Source organism: Dermacentor albipictus, chromosome 1 (genome assembly GCF_038994185.2).
Source record: "Dermacentor albipictus isolate Rhodes 1998 colony chromosome 1, USDA_Dalb.pri_finalv2, whole genome shotgun sequence".
NCBI classification, from domain to species: Eukaryota; Metazoa; Arthropoda; class Arachnida; order Ixodida; family Ixodidae; genus Dermacentor; species Dermacentor albipictus.
This window is the reverse complement of record NC_091821.1, coordinates 447,841,318-447,855,764: the sequence shown is the minus strand read 5'-3', so window position 1 is coordinate 447,855,764 and position 14,447 is coordinate 447,841,318. Positions and strand designations below refer to the sequence as shown.

At 43.7% G+C, this 14,447-nt stretch overlaps 1 protein-coding gene across 4 annotated transcripts in view; it reads right to left on the bottom strand.

Annotated features, from left to right (window-relative positions):
- LOC135915318 (uncharacterized) overlaps nucleotides 1-14,447 on the bottom strand; it is a 78,121-nt gene that overhangs the window by 47,987 nt on the left and 15,687 nt on the right. For 3 of the 4 annotated variants that reach the window (XR_011511489.1, XR_011511488.1, XR_011511487.1), the window contains 3 exons: nucleotides 8,150-8,275; nucleotides 5,532-5,824; nucleotides 3,192-4,181 (listed from right to left, as the gene is read on the bottom strand). The exons of the other annotated variant lie outside the window; for it this stretch is intronic. The gene's annotated coding sequence lies outside the window, so the exon portion shown is untranslated. Of the gene's footprint in view, nucleotides 1-3,191; nucleotides 4,182-5,531; nucleotides 5,825-8,149; nucleotides 8,276-14,447 lie in introns of those variants that run through there. 4 annotated transcript variants of the gene reach the window in all.

The window sequence follows — 14,447 nt, the reverse complement described above, 5'->3', positions numbered from 1 at the left end:
GCAGCTTGTTGCAGTACCACGTTGATCAGCGCGGTAGAACTAACTTCAAGAGGAAGGTCCGTCGCTGGCTCACCGTGCACTTGGTATCGGGTGAACACAACAGACTCTGATGACGCCTGGTCGACGAAAAACGTCACCCGCATCGCTGGTCTTCGAAAACTGTCGGCTGCGCCAAAATGTAGCGTTCCTAACTAGAACGGCAACAGAAATGACATCATCTAAGTGAGACGGGTGTCATCCGCCATTTTATTCCAACTTCTTCCTTCTCACTTCTCCCCTAGCACCTTCCTTCGTCTTCTTTCATGCGTCCAGCGCAGACCGCTTCAAATGGTACGTGGGGAACCATCCCGTTTCCATTTGTTGCCAAATGATTAGAAATGAACAGCAAGGCAGGTGACATATGTTGTGGTTCATAGCAATGAAAAGCGGTTCGATACTGACGATGATGGACATTAAGTGTACATATATTTCCACTCTGTGACAGTACACTTCAAAGGTTTCATCTTACCTCTGGTTGCCAAAATTGAAGGCATGCGACATTTCTTGTTGTTATAATAAAATTGGGTGCCTGTTATATTCGGGTGCCCACTGTTTTGTACTATAAACGCATAAAATCTGGGTGAGCATCAGTATCAGGTAAACGGTGACAAATGTAACAGCGGTGATTTGGACATTTTTCTTACCTCTTTTCTTAATCTGACCCTCTGGATAGCTAGATTCCATCAGTCCTGCCAAGGTCAAATTGATTAAATTTGACTATATTTTGAAACTGCACAGTTTATTTTAACTAAAATATGCGGTTACTAGAAGCACCTTGTGCCAGCAGCGCAAGGTATTGGAACGTGGCTTCGAATCGCCACAGACAATATCATTCTCATACTGTCTGCAACGTTAATTCATCTTTGCTCACCTCTCTGTCACTTACCCAGTGCACTTTTTCCAAACACGAAATGAATTTTGATACAGGAGATACATAAAGCCATACGGCGTCCTGGTTGTCCAGGGTGTCTACCAAGTTGACATTTCCAAATTCCCCGAGTTTTCCAGGTTTTCCCTGAGCACCTTTGCTAAATTCCCTGATTGTGCCAAAACTTTGTTTTATGTCAAGACAGGCTGACACCATGTTGCCTGATGCTATACTCTCTAGTAAGCATGTTGAAACAAAAAAATGACTTACTACACTTTGAATAGTAAGGAGTACTATCTATTTTATTTCATAAGAAAACAGAAGGAAGGTGTTAGTAAAATGCACACCATTCCAAATTGAGTTGAACATTTTCAAATACGAATGAAAAGGAGATGCATACATGAGTAAATATTTTTGAATATGAGCTATTTTATCAACTGATAGCAAGCTCATCGGAATGAGGCTTGAATTTTGTCACAACTAAGATTCTCTCTCAGCAGCTAAGAAGTCAACCTCAACTGCCGCGACATACTCTCAGCCTGTACACATCTCAGTGTTGGCTTTCACTGCTTTAAAGAGTTTATTTTGGTTTGGATGAGGGACGCCTGCATCTCTGTGTTAGCGAACACTTTGTTGTTTTGAGCTTAAGCGCGCCTGCACCTCTGTGTTAGCGAACACTGTTTTTTGAGCTTAAGCTCTTTCAAAGAGCGGCAGCACGCTTCCTTTCCCGTTAATTCCTCAGTGCATCGGTCCTTTCTGGTCTCGTCCTCCTTCTGCCATGCGTTCATTCCATGGATCATTTGAGGCATCCTCTTGATCAGTTGTACAGTCAACGTCCGATTTTTTTGACTCCCTAGGGGCCACAAGAACATCCGAAAAATCGGGCAGTCCGACAAAAAATGAATGCATATCTTCAACTGTCCTAAAGGGCTAAAATTGCCACAGGCACATCTGAAAAAGCTCTTAAGGCCTACCAGTACCCAGGAGACGGGGGTGCACGCGTGTATAATTAAGGAATACATACTGTGTCCCATGGAAATAGCCCCTTCCCACACTTGTTATGCTTCACTGCAATACTTTTGCATATGCTTCATTCAATTAACAGTGTATGGAGGCGAAGCTAACTTTTGGAAACTGCCATTACGCAACACGCTGTGCTCTGCGAGCTCCGAAGCCAATGGCGCGGATTACAATGGCGGAGTCAACATCATTGCTGACATCAACGAATTCTTTTAAACGAATTCAACGAAAACACGGCACCACACGGCAAGAAGCTTCATAGCGAACTTAGAAGCAGCTAGGTCTGACATTGCCGTGGTGGTGGCTACGGCTGCCAGTGGATCTGCGTGCGAGAGTGCCGGTTCAAGGCTGCGACATAATAAAAATGGCGGCAATGGTGGCTTTGATTATTGCCATTTCAGACTTACAGTCAGGGCAATATACACTGACTATATAGAGTACGTGGTGGTGCAGCAAAGTCGTACGAATTATCGGGCATGTCCGCAAAATCAGGCATCTGGAAAATCGGTCGTTAACTGCTCTGGCAATACCTCGTGCCATTGACACAGCGTCAATTACGATTCGTTGCGATTAATCTGTTACTGGAGCCAGCATTAACACAACTTTCGTTCCCTTTCAATAAAGTTGCAGCTAATTTCCCCTGATAGAAGCACAAATTCCGTGAGTTTTCCCTGAGAATTCCTGGTTTTCCTGGCTGGTAGACACCCTGTTCTCTACACGCAACTACAGCAGTTTCAAGAATGCCATCTTCTTGAATTTCATGAAATCCTTTCTTTTAAGGGTGAGACAGGAGTTCATGGCTAATTTTCAGTTGTGTCAAATATGCACTGCAAGCAGTCAAGACACATTCAGGCAGTTGTGTTTTGCCAACATATGAAGGTAATGGTGAGCGAGAACACTGAAAAGCTATTTATGGCCATAATTGAGCAGGATCAAGTGGCAGATACAGCAGCCAAGCTTTGTGTGCACGTCAGTAGACACCAATCTTAAATAATGGATTTGCTCGCTCCCACAAAGCCTGCGCAACCCAAGAGAGACTGGCAGTAAACATGTGTGACCATGTCACCTTCAATATGGCATACTAGTTCCCAACATAAACTTGCTGCACTGTTATATATGGGTAGCGTCATTGAGAGGGAGACAAAAAAAACGGCTAGGCTGTGCTCGACTTGCCAAAGCTGCAATCATGTAACCACTTTCCAACATCGACTCGCACTATCTGACCCATGCATTTGCTGTCATTGAAGCCGAATTCAGTCAATAATTGAGGCTGAAATGGTTTTATTCAACAGACATCGAAAACAGTGGCAAAAGAGACAAGGTAAATGTTTTGGAACAACTACTTTGATTCTTGTCTGAAATATTGCTGCTATTTGTAAAGTCATCATTATGCCCTCTAGTAGCTCGCACACCTGGCACATGTTCTAGTGCCATTGTTTTATTACAATGACCACATACTGTGCCTGGAACTATGCGCTTCATATCAAAATGTTCAAACTAACTACTGAAAAAGCTTTTCCATCTCGGAAAGAAATGCGGATGATGTTGCATGACGTCTATGTTGCTTGCAGCAGTACAAAACTGCACGATTCCACGAAGACTCAAAATGAGCAATCATACTGAAACTACAAGCCATTGTCAGACCAGCCAGTTTTAAATTGTTAATGATACTACAGTCAAAGTCTACAAAATACTCATATTTGAATAGAAAAATAGTGAAAATTGCTTTATTACTCAAGATGTTCACTCTTGAATACAGTAGCAAACTGGGTGAGTTTGTACTAGTTCACTTGCTGCAACGGTGACCAGAGTGTAAGGAAAATTGCGAAGGCCTTTCATATCTAATGAGCATGTAATTTTAGCTCTTAAGGGCTACTTTCCCCACTATCGTGTCTGCGTGTAGAAAAAAAATCCCGAAGATAGTGCAATGCCAGGCCATCTCGTGGCAAAGGTTACGCAGACGTTAAGCACTCCTCATATGTGGGCTGGTCTCGAAAACTGAACGCTCCCCATACGTCTGCCGATCCCAAACACAATGCAACACCGGCAAAGGTGAAGCAGGCGTTAAGCACTCCGCTACATGGGCCTATCACGAAGATAGTGCAATGCCAGGCCGACCCGCGACGGAGGCGCAGTTCACCATTAAGGGGCCCACATACACAGCTTCGCGGGTCGGTCATCCTTCTTCACAGAGTGGAAGGGCACTGAGTTCTTTGCATCAGCCATAGTTTTGCACCAGCATCCCTCCATAGTTCTGCATGAAAGTGAATTTAAGCTGTTAGACACACAAAGATTCAGCTACGTTCTCGTAATTTTTTATTGTTCTCATTAGGTAGAACGAGTGAATGATGTCCGACTGGTGCATGCAGTGTTTGTATATTTCTGCTCTGCCTCTTATTTATCATCAAACACATAGTTATCATAATTATAATATCATAGTTATCATAAACACAGTTTATCATTAAACAGAGTCTGAGCAAGGGTCCTGTCATCCTTCCTCATCATGTACCTCATTCTACGCACCTTCCTAAAATTTTTGACTGTTTACTAAAAAAATTTGCAGGCTATGTCTCTGAAAAAGTACTGTAAGCAGGCACTTTGCTTTACAGTTACAGCTAGGATGATCTCTACAAAATATTATGCATGACAGTGTATGTGAAAGAGAAAATAATTTCTAAGAAAACAAATGGGAATGTTCAGGTAGTCTATTCACAAGATATTCACTTAATGGGTGCTGAAACTTTGGATTTCAGTACTATAGATTAGTTCTATGTATCGGTGGCACTGCTCTAGGTAGGTCCACATAAATGAGGTAGTATCAAAAATAAGGGTCTGAAAGTTGGTCAGGCAAAGTATCTGTGCTGTTCTGAAATAATTTTTGCTTTAAACTGGGTGCTAATGAAATCAAAACTATATTCTGGGGTCTTAAATACTAAAGCCACACTGTAGTTATGAAGCACACCGTTGTGGAGGACTCCAAATTTTTATCACCTGGTGCTCGAGTATTTTGCATTCCACCTCTATCAGAATGCTGCCGCACTGGTCAACTTTATGAAATCCTAAAATTGTTGATGTCAATACCATAATCGAAACAAGCTTCGAGATTTCAGCACTTCACTATAGTACTGCAAAAGCTTTCAGGTATAAATTGTGTATACATACTTCTTCAGTAAAGTATGACTGGTTATTTGTATTGTACATTTTGTACATATGTGCACCAAATACAGTACATGAAAGGGAAAAATTGTCATCCACCCAACAGTAGCATGAAGCTACAAAAGAAATCCTTATGGTTTTCTCAGAAATAAAACTTCATAGTCGGAGAGAAATTAATTTTCATTTGCGATCAGTACGAATTTTTCTTGTTCTTTCTGAGAAACCCACATGGGTTTCCTTTGTAGGCTCATGCTAGTTTCTGGTAGATGACAATTTTTCCCTTTCATGCACTTTCTTCCACCATGCGCGCTTCCACAGAACTGATTTACCAAGTATAGTAGTTGACTCTTCTGATTAAATTGATGGCTCATTCATGCTCAAGTTTCAAACAAAGCGGCAATACTTGGTTAATAAAGTGTAAGATGACAGGTTTCAGCTAATTACTTGCCTCTTTGATCCAGAATGGTTGGAGTGATTGCTGTAAGGCTTCTTTGTCTTGTCACGACAGTAGTGGGCTCTCTGCAATGGCAGCGTTCAGATGCATCTGTAACGTGTGTACTAGACACGGCTCCGAACGCGAGAGTACTTGTCATGACAGTCAACATAAATGTTGCCTGCCATGACAAGTACCGTGGCATTCAGATCCATCTCCAACATACACGTTTGAGGTGGGTCTGAACAGTGTCGTTGTAGAGAGCCCACTGCTTCACCTCTTCTGATACTATAAGTCAGTCTGGCACTCTGGAAGCACAATCAGGCATGTATACACTCAGTGTAAATTATTCACAACAAACAGCATTATAAAAACTGAACTATGGCATCTAAAAGAGGTACGTACAAACCTCTGTTAAGACTTACTACAGTGACTGTGCAGCAAAAAGCAGGCATCAGAATATTAAAGTTTTGTAACTGCCTACAACGTTCATAAGCATAATATACCACTGTTTCTCAAACTGCAGTCCAAGTACACAAAGGGTACATATGCATATTCAAGTGGTCACCTTTTCCCACACTCAAAAGCAGCAGTGTGTTTCTCAGTGTCAGCCTCCAACTCAAGAGTGTCCCCTATCGATCTGATTTTGCAGTGAGAGCACAAGCTACATCTGGCTGAGAGAGGGTCATGTGATACTGGCTGCCATGAGCCTTAACCAGTGGCTATTTATACTGCTGGAACTAAAGGACACCATTTCTTGAAGCGAGGCCTGAGTGTTTGCAGTCGTTCGGCTAGCCCCTCACTCAACCATGGGCACACACAACTTTGAGAGTAGGTAAATGCATTTGGTTGATGAGCGGTACCTCCTATTTGGACTATGGGCACCCTATGCATCTACATGATGCAGCTATATGGCTAGTTGGTCCCTAGATTTGTACCTAGAATGTGTCCCCAACAACAGACACACCACAAATGCTGAATTACAATCGACTTTTACTTGGCTCTGGTCCACTGGCAGATACCAAGTGCCTGGGGGGCTCCTTCCTCACATTTCTTTTTCGTTTTTCATGAAACAGAAATGTGCAAGGAAACCAAGCCAAGACAGGGCGCTTAGCTGCATCAACAATACGCAAAAGAAACCACGCACCTGTTGTGAACACGAGCGGTGACCACCTTCAAAGGCTTGTCGCCACAAACCTTACTGATCCCCGAATAACATACTTTGGCTCATAAAAGTAGACGCCGCACTCACGACATCACATCACATGACATCACATTTTCAGCTGCTTGTACTTAGCTCAAGCTCTGCCAAAATGCAGAATCAGCGCAACAATACACGATACCACAACAACCAAAACATGACAGTGCAGGTGGCATGGCAAGAAGGAAACTTTTCAACCACCCACAGTGTCACCAAAATTAACGCCACTGAATGGACAACTAGCATTTTATGCTCGTTAAAATGCAATGTATAATCTTTTTATTATCGGTTGCTGACTACTAACAACAAAATTATAAGCTTTTATAAAATTATAAGCTTTCGCTGGAATGTCCTTGTCAAGTCACAAATTGTGTCTTATACTGGCCCCATTTTCTCACGTACTAAAGCTTTGTCCTCGCTAACATCATGCCTCCATGGTATATAACAGCGCTGTAATGCGGACCAACGGAAGAAACACAGGATGGGTTCTGAGTGCCAACTGTTTGGTTTATTGCATGTACACAAATGTATAGTTTGAAAGGAGGGGGGAAGGAGGAGGGAAACAAAGGGGTGGGGGGTGTTAAAATTCCAGGTGCGCATAGGTCTGACCATAAAAACACAAAAAGCAACTGTTGGCAGTCAGCGCCCGTCTAATTTCTTCCGTCTGTCTGTGTTTCAGCGCTGTTTTTCCACTATGAATGCATACCAACGAGCTCGCCTTCAGACCATTTCAGGCCAGACGTTCTTGAGCATTAATCTCTCACTTGTGCTTTTTAAATATTTGCCTCTAGTATACCTTTAAATAAGTGTTAATAGTAGTCAAGTATGCATAGTGATGGCCCACACAAGCGTTGTGTACCAACTAGATTTTGTGCTAGCAACCTCTCACAAAAGATATTCACCTACCAACTCTGAGCCTCAGAACCAAAGCAACCAACTACACATACCCTTAGAAAATAGAAACAGGTTCAAAAGAACCGCTTGACAGTTGTGCTATTGATAAGCATAATCCATCAAAAGAAGTAATACATATGGCAAGGCTTTTGCAACAATTAACCTGCCTGAAGCCATGCCCTCCACATAGGCTTAGGTCAAACTGAAGCGAGAAAGTGTCAATAATGAACCTGCTCAGGGCTAACTGTCCTCAAAGAAAATTTGATGTCGACATCATTTCCAGCATGCTTTACACCACTTCTCTCCTTGATTATAGGGTACAGCAAGTTAAGCATAAAGCACTAAACAATCGCCTGTGGAACGAAGCACATGTGTTTACTGCTTACATCCTCGACGCGGCAGCTGGTCTCCTGTGCATGCTTTTGCTACAAAAAATGAATAATTAATACTCTGGAGGCCCTAATAATAACTCTATGAGCATGCTAACGGTTCCATGAAAGAAATGTTTGACAACCACTGCCTCAGAAAGCCTACTCACCCATATCTTTTGCCATTCGGCGTCTTTCGCCATGTATAGTTCTTTCCCCTGGCATCATAGCCACCTGGGCAGTCTTTGAGGCCACTGCGACAGCATACTGTGTCTGTGCATCCACTTTTATTTGTCCTGTACGAAAGAAGCAAGACTCAGTCAATTAAATTCTGCGTAGCATTCCGGGAACTCAGACCAGTGAATACAACAAGCATGTTGCAAAACTGCCGAGAGGCATTTCTTTTTCTCCCCGCTCTTGCTCGTGTGGAACAGCCCCCTCCAGCACCTACCTCCCTACTTCCATGTTTTTCTCATCCTACTTTGTGCTTTGCACATTCGCGGGCACTGACAAATGCTGGTGCACTTTTCACGAACAACCCGAGCAGTGACAATGCATTACTTGTTGAAACTAGTCACTTAGCACAATAAAAACCACAGAGACAATATGGACAAGGACAAGCGCTTACTAGTTCAATTATGGAAAAACTAACAAGCCCAACAATCAACTGTTCTACTTGTTGCAAGTTCTGCAAGAGAGAGCAGTGCTACAAGGTTGTTCCTTGAAACAGTACAGTGAATAGCAATCTCCATGGCAGTGGTGACCACCACTTTTTGAGGCGAAGGCACAGGTCAAGTATCTGCAATTCAAGGAGCCTGGCTTATCTACAGAAATAAAAATTGATCTTAGCATCAAAAAACAAAAGCTATTCTAAGTCAAGCAGAAAAAAAACATGCATATGCAATGAACATTTGCTTAGGAGTGTGTCTCGTGACAAGGGTATGCCAAAAAAGACTTGCATTCAAGATCCTCACAACATTCGCCTATTTTTTACGCCCCATACCTAATATTTCCTATAAGCCCCATGTGCCAAGCTTGTCACAATGCCTAGTGCCTCACTCCCCTCAGCACCCCACTTCTCCAACTTTGAAATAGTGTCAGTGTGCACACTTGTGTTCTACGTAACATAACATTAAAGGCGCCCTGCAACACTTTTTATCAAAGTTGTGCAAAGCCTTTCAGATCAAAGAACACAATTTCAGCAATATTTTGCAGCAAGATGTACTTTAGTAGAAAATGAATTCAGTGTAAGTGGTGCTATCAGCATTCAAAGGTTGCCCTTCCTACCCTTCGTGGTGCTTCCATTCCATCTCCCAACGGCTTGCACTGCAGAGGCTGTGGCCTAGCAGGTCAGTGTCCACGCTTCCCCCACTCAACGTCACGGCGGCACGCATCTTAAATTTGGTTTTAGATGTGGATGTACATGCCACCAATTCTAATTTTGGCGCCTACAACATGCTAAACTCACAGATTGCCACCCAACTAGGTTTTCCGAGGTTGCTCGTCTTGCAGTAACCGAGCAGTGCATTTCAAAGCAAAACTTTCTTCGCCTCTTCTCCTGCCTTTCCGGGCTCTGCTACTGTGGTATTGCTCACGTGCCCCTGGATTTCTTGCAATACCACTAGATGGCGCTCGCCTCCGGGCATCCCAGCCAGCACAGCAGCATTTCAGTTTGTGCATATGGCACGTGCTGTGCTTGCTTTCCTATGCGACAAAAATGCAGTTGCTGGGCTGTGATAGTGTAAACATTACAATCATCCATAGCCTGAAGCGAGCACTTGGAGCTGGCATCTCAACAGCGTGCTGGCCACATATGCAGGAGGAGGACATAAGCACGCCTCAACAAAATGGCTCCAAAGCATGCACTCGGCATCGAGGACACCCAGACTATGCAGACAAATTGCAGTGCTGCATGCAAGGTAACATTTAACATCAACTCACCACTCTCGTATTGGTCTAAACCCTGAAGAAACTACACATTCGCCGCCCACATCACCAATATCAGCCATCAAAGCAAACAGCATACAAAGCGTCGCTTACATCTATTCCCACAGTGCGTGGCATCCACATATTTTACCACTCTTACCACTTTTGTAGCCAGCAACTGCGCAGCAATGCCACTGTTGCATGTTCATCTTCAGCAAGAGGCTAATGACACGAGTCTCCCAGAAATTTTGCAGATGTTAAAATGACAAACGCTGAGCATCCACTTGCATTCAAGTGAGTCTATGCGTGCAAAAATATTACAAAGCTAAAGACACACTAAAATGTGCACTGTGATAACAGTCAGCAAAACTTAAGCAACGCCGCAATCTAGGATTGCGGAAGCGGCAGTACAACTCGAGTAGACGGCGGCCCCTGAATACCGAAAATACAAAGATGATTTTTCGCATTGACACTCTGAACAGAGCAGTATTTTGTAATTTTTTGTTTAGGCCAAGTATTATAAAAAAATTAATTATGAGGTTTAACGTGCCAAAACTACTTTCTGATTATGAGGCGTGGCGTAGTGGAGGACTCCGGAAATTTCGACCACCTGGGGTTCTTTAACCCTTTGAGGGTCGAATTATTTTGAAAAAAACTTTCCCATGTGGTCAAATTACTTTACTGAGGATCTTGAATCTAGAAGATGTATAAAGTAGGGATTAAATAGTAAAAAAAATTAGGAACAGTATTTTGGTGTTGGCATCCCTCAGAACTGCAAAATGTTCATTAGTACTTCAGAGTGGTACTCCTTGAAACGCAGGTCTCCGCACAGCGCCTTATCGCAGTCTGCACACCTAAAATGCGTGTATTTTCTTCTCTCGGAGCGACGAGTTGTGTTGGCGCACACATGACATCTTCTCTGCGTGCGGCTTCCTTGGGCAAAGGTGTGAGGCACCCTCTCGCTTGAGCGCATTGCCGCAGAGAGCGAGAATACCTCGTGAGCGGTGGTGATACACAAGCTAAGAGCAGCGCCAATCAAGATAGAAATCAACTTCCGCCACCCCTGCGATAGCGTGCCGACAAAGAGAAAAATCACGTTTCGCGCGCCTCTGTTGCGATCACGCGGAGGAACCGAAACCGCAAAAGCGCATTGCCGCAGAGAGCGGGAATACGTCGCGAGCGGCGGTTATAAACAAGCTAAGAGCAGCGTCAATCAAGATAGAACTCAACTTACACCACCTCTGCAAGAGAGTGCCGACGAAGAGAAAGATGACGTTCCGCGCAGCTCCGTTGCGATTGCGCGGCGAAACCGAAACCGCAAAAGGGGTGTTGCCGCAGTCTGCGCAACGCGCTGAAGCTAAAAATCAGTTCTGTTTATCTCCCCAAGAAGACAGCGCAAATTTCAAACGCTTCTTGTAAGCCCTAAGAGGTGGCAGCACCTCCCAGTGAGCACGAATCGTCATAATGGCGCGAAATTTCAAACGGAGGGTCGAAACCGTACCCGTACGGCAAAGACCTTGCGGGACAGAAAACCGCCGCCGTACATGTACGGCTAAAACCTTCAAAGGGTTAACATGCACCTAAATCTACATGGGTACATGGGTGTTACAAGTACACGGGTGTTTTCGCGTTCCGCCCCCATCGAAATGTGGCCGCCGCGGCCAGCATTCCATCCTGCGATCTTATGCTCAGCAGCCTAACACCATAGCCACTGAGCAACTACGGCGGGTTCAAGTATTATGAACATTGTCACCGTTGCAAACACTTTTGAAGCCATTGATACGGTTAATATTGCTCGTAACTTTTTCATACATCTTGTCAATAACTGTACGAGAATGCCGTGGCGCCATCATGTGCAGTTTAGATGTAGGGGCTTGATGGAGTTGTAGGATAGCATGACCGATCTTTACAGAGGCACTGTACATTTCCCGCTGCATGGAATTGAGTTAATATTTGCCTCAGGTGTTCATGAAAACATTCTCTCACATCTAGCACAATTTATTTACCAGCCCCAAAGAGTGTTGCAGGGGCCCTTTAACATAAAAGCTGTACATATAATGTTGTCTCATAGAAATCTCTAAAGCACACAATACTGCTAATAAAGGAGTGCATGATATTCAGCGGTGCCTTTCATTTCCTTAAATTTCTTATAATTGGGCAATATCATTCTAGGACAAGTTGGTAAAATGGATACTCCAGCTTACGTAGCACTTGATCCACAAATTGGTGTTAGCGAATGCACCTGTTTTGTGCATAATACAATAATTCATTAGGACATAAAACCATATACTGTTGCTTTATAGCGATCACTTTAAAGCACACAGACGTGTTAATATAATGGTACATGATATGCAACGGCTTCTTTAATATTTTTTATAATGCAACTACTCTTATTGGGCTATTTGGTGTGCACCACTAGGGAAGTGCACATTTTTTTTGCCACTCCTTCAGAACGGGCAGGTGCTACTGCAACACAAGGGGTATTGAACCCTTAAATGTATTTGTTTATCTAAAACAAAGCCTTAAAGGTTCCATTTGTGTGTACAATGCACTTGTTTGGATTATGTGTGACCAATGGACACAGGGCAGTTTCCAAGCTTCCGAAAGCAACTCATCACCCATCGCCAGCTCTTTGTGATACTGAAACCAGGGTGTCTACCAAGTTGACAATTCTACATTCCCTGAGTTTTCCAGGTTTTCCCTGAGTGCTTTTGCAAAATTCCCTGAGTGATGCAGAACTATGTTTTATGTCAAGTCGCGCTGAAACCATATCGCCCTATGCTGTCGCTCTATAGTAAGCATATGAAAAAAATTTTAAAGAAAACCGACTTAATCCAATTTGAATACTAAGGAGTAGTGTTCATGTTATTCAAAAAAAGAATATAAGGGAGGGGTTATTAAAATGCACAGCAAATAAAATGTCTTCGAAAAAATTTTCAAATCGAGTTGGACATTCTCTAGTACAAATAAAAAGGAGATGCATACAGAAGCAAATATTTTCGAATATGAGCTATTTCTATCAACTGATAGCATGCTCAGTGTCATGCAACTGTCCTGACATACTCTCAGCTCGCGCAAGACGCCTCAGTGTTGTGTTTCGCTGCTTTAAAGAGTTTATTTTGGTTTGGATGAGGGACACCTGCATCTCAGCATCAGCCAACAATTTGTTTTTTTAGCGCAGGCTCCTTCAAAGAAGCGGTCGCATACTTAATTCCCCGTTCATTCCTCAGTGCGTCGATCCTTTCTGTTCTCGTCCTCCTTTCGTCGCGCGTTCGCCCCACGGACCATTTGAAGAATACTTTTGGTCAATTTACAGTCAACGTCCAATTTTTCGGTCCCCCTAGGGGCCGCGAAAACTTCCAAAAAATCAGGCAGTCCGAAAAAATAAATTCATGTCTTTTACTGCCCTTAAGGGCTAAAATCGACACCTGTACATCTGAAAAAGCTCTGAATGCCTGTCAGTGCACTTATTAGGCATATCGGTGCTCCTACTGTGACAGGTGAGGGCGGGTGCACACGTGTAAAATTAAGGAATACATACAGTGTCCCGCGGCAATTGCCCCTTCCTACGCTTGTTACGCTTCACCGCGTTACACGACTAATGAGGCGAAGCAGACTTGCGGGAAAAAGCATTATGCAATGCGCCGTGCTTTCCGAGCTTCGAAGACGAAATTATTGCTGTCAGCGGAGAAACGAAGAAACACGGCAGCGAACGACAAGAAGCTTAACAGCGAACGTCGAAGCAGCTAGGCCTAGCGTTGCCGCAGTGGTGGCTACGGCTGCCAGCGGATCTGCGTGCGAGTGCACCGGTTCAAGGCGGCGAGGTAATAAAAATAGCAGCGGTGGTGGTTTTGATTAAAAGCACGGTGCGGGAGGACCAATTGGCCCTTCTCGACCAAGCCCGGCGTGCCGCGATCGCCAGTGGGGCCCTGGGCTGAGGGACCCACCCACTGGACCTGAATGTGATTTTTTTTTAAATAAAAGTTTTATACTACTGCTACTACTATTAATGCCGTCTCGGACCTGCGATCACGCAAAACGTTTAGAAAATCGGACGGCGAATAGTTCTTGCGTCTGAAATTTCAGACGTTATGATACATTGACTCTTTGGGGTACATGATGGTGCCGCGAAGCCGTGCGAGTTATCAGGAATCCAGAAAGTCGGTCGTTGACTGTACACTGGCAACTCCTCCAGCCGACGACGACTCGTTACGAATCTTGTCTGTTTCTCGAGCCAGCATTACCGCGACTTATGACCCTCCAAAAAAATTACAGCTAATTTTCCCTGATAGAAGCACAAATTCCCTGAGTTTTCCGAGTTTTTCCAGACTGCTCAACATCCCTGAGAATTCCCGGTTTTCCCGGCTGGTAGACACCCTGGAAACTCTGTACAGAAATAAATCTTTATCTCTGTTAAATGTGTGTCATATTTCTTCAAGAACACACCTCATCACCATGCTTCCTTCCCCAAGCACCATACACTGCGTTCTTCCTCATGACATTGCGTAGAAAGTATTAATACTAAAGTATCATATACTTTAG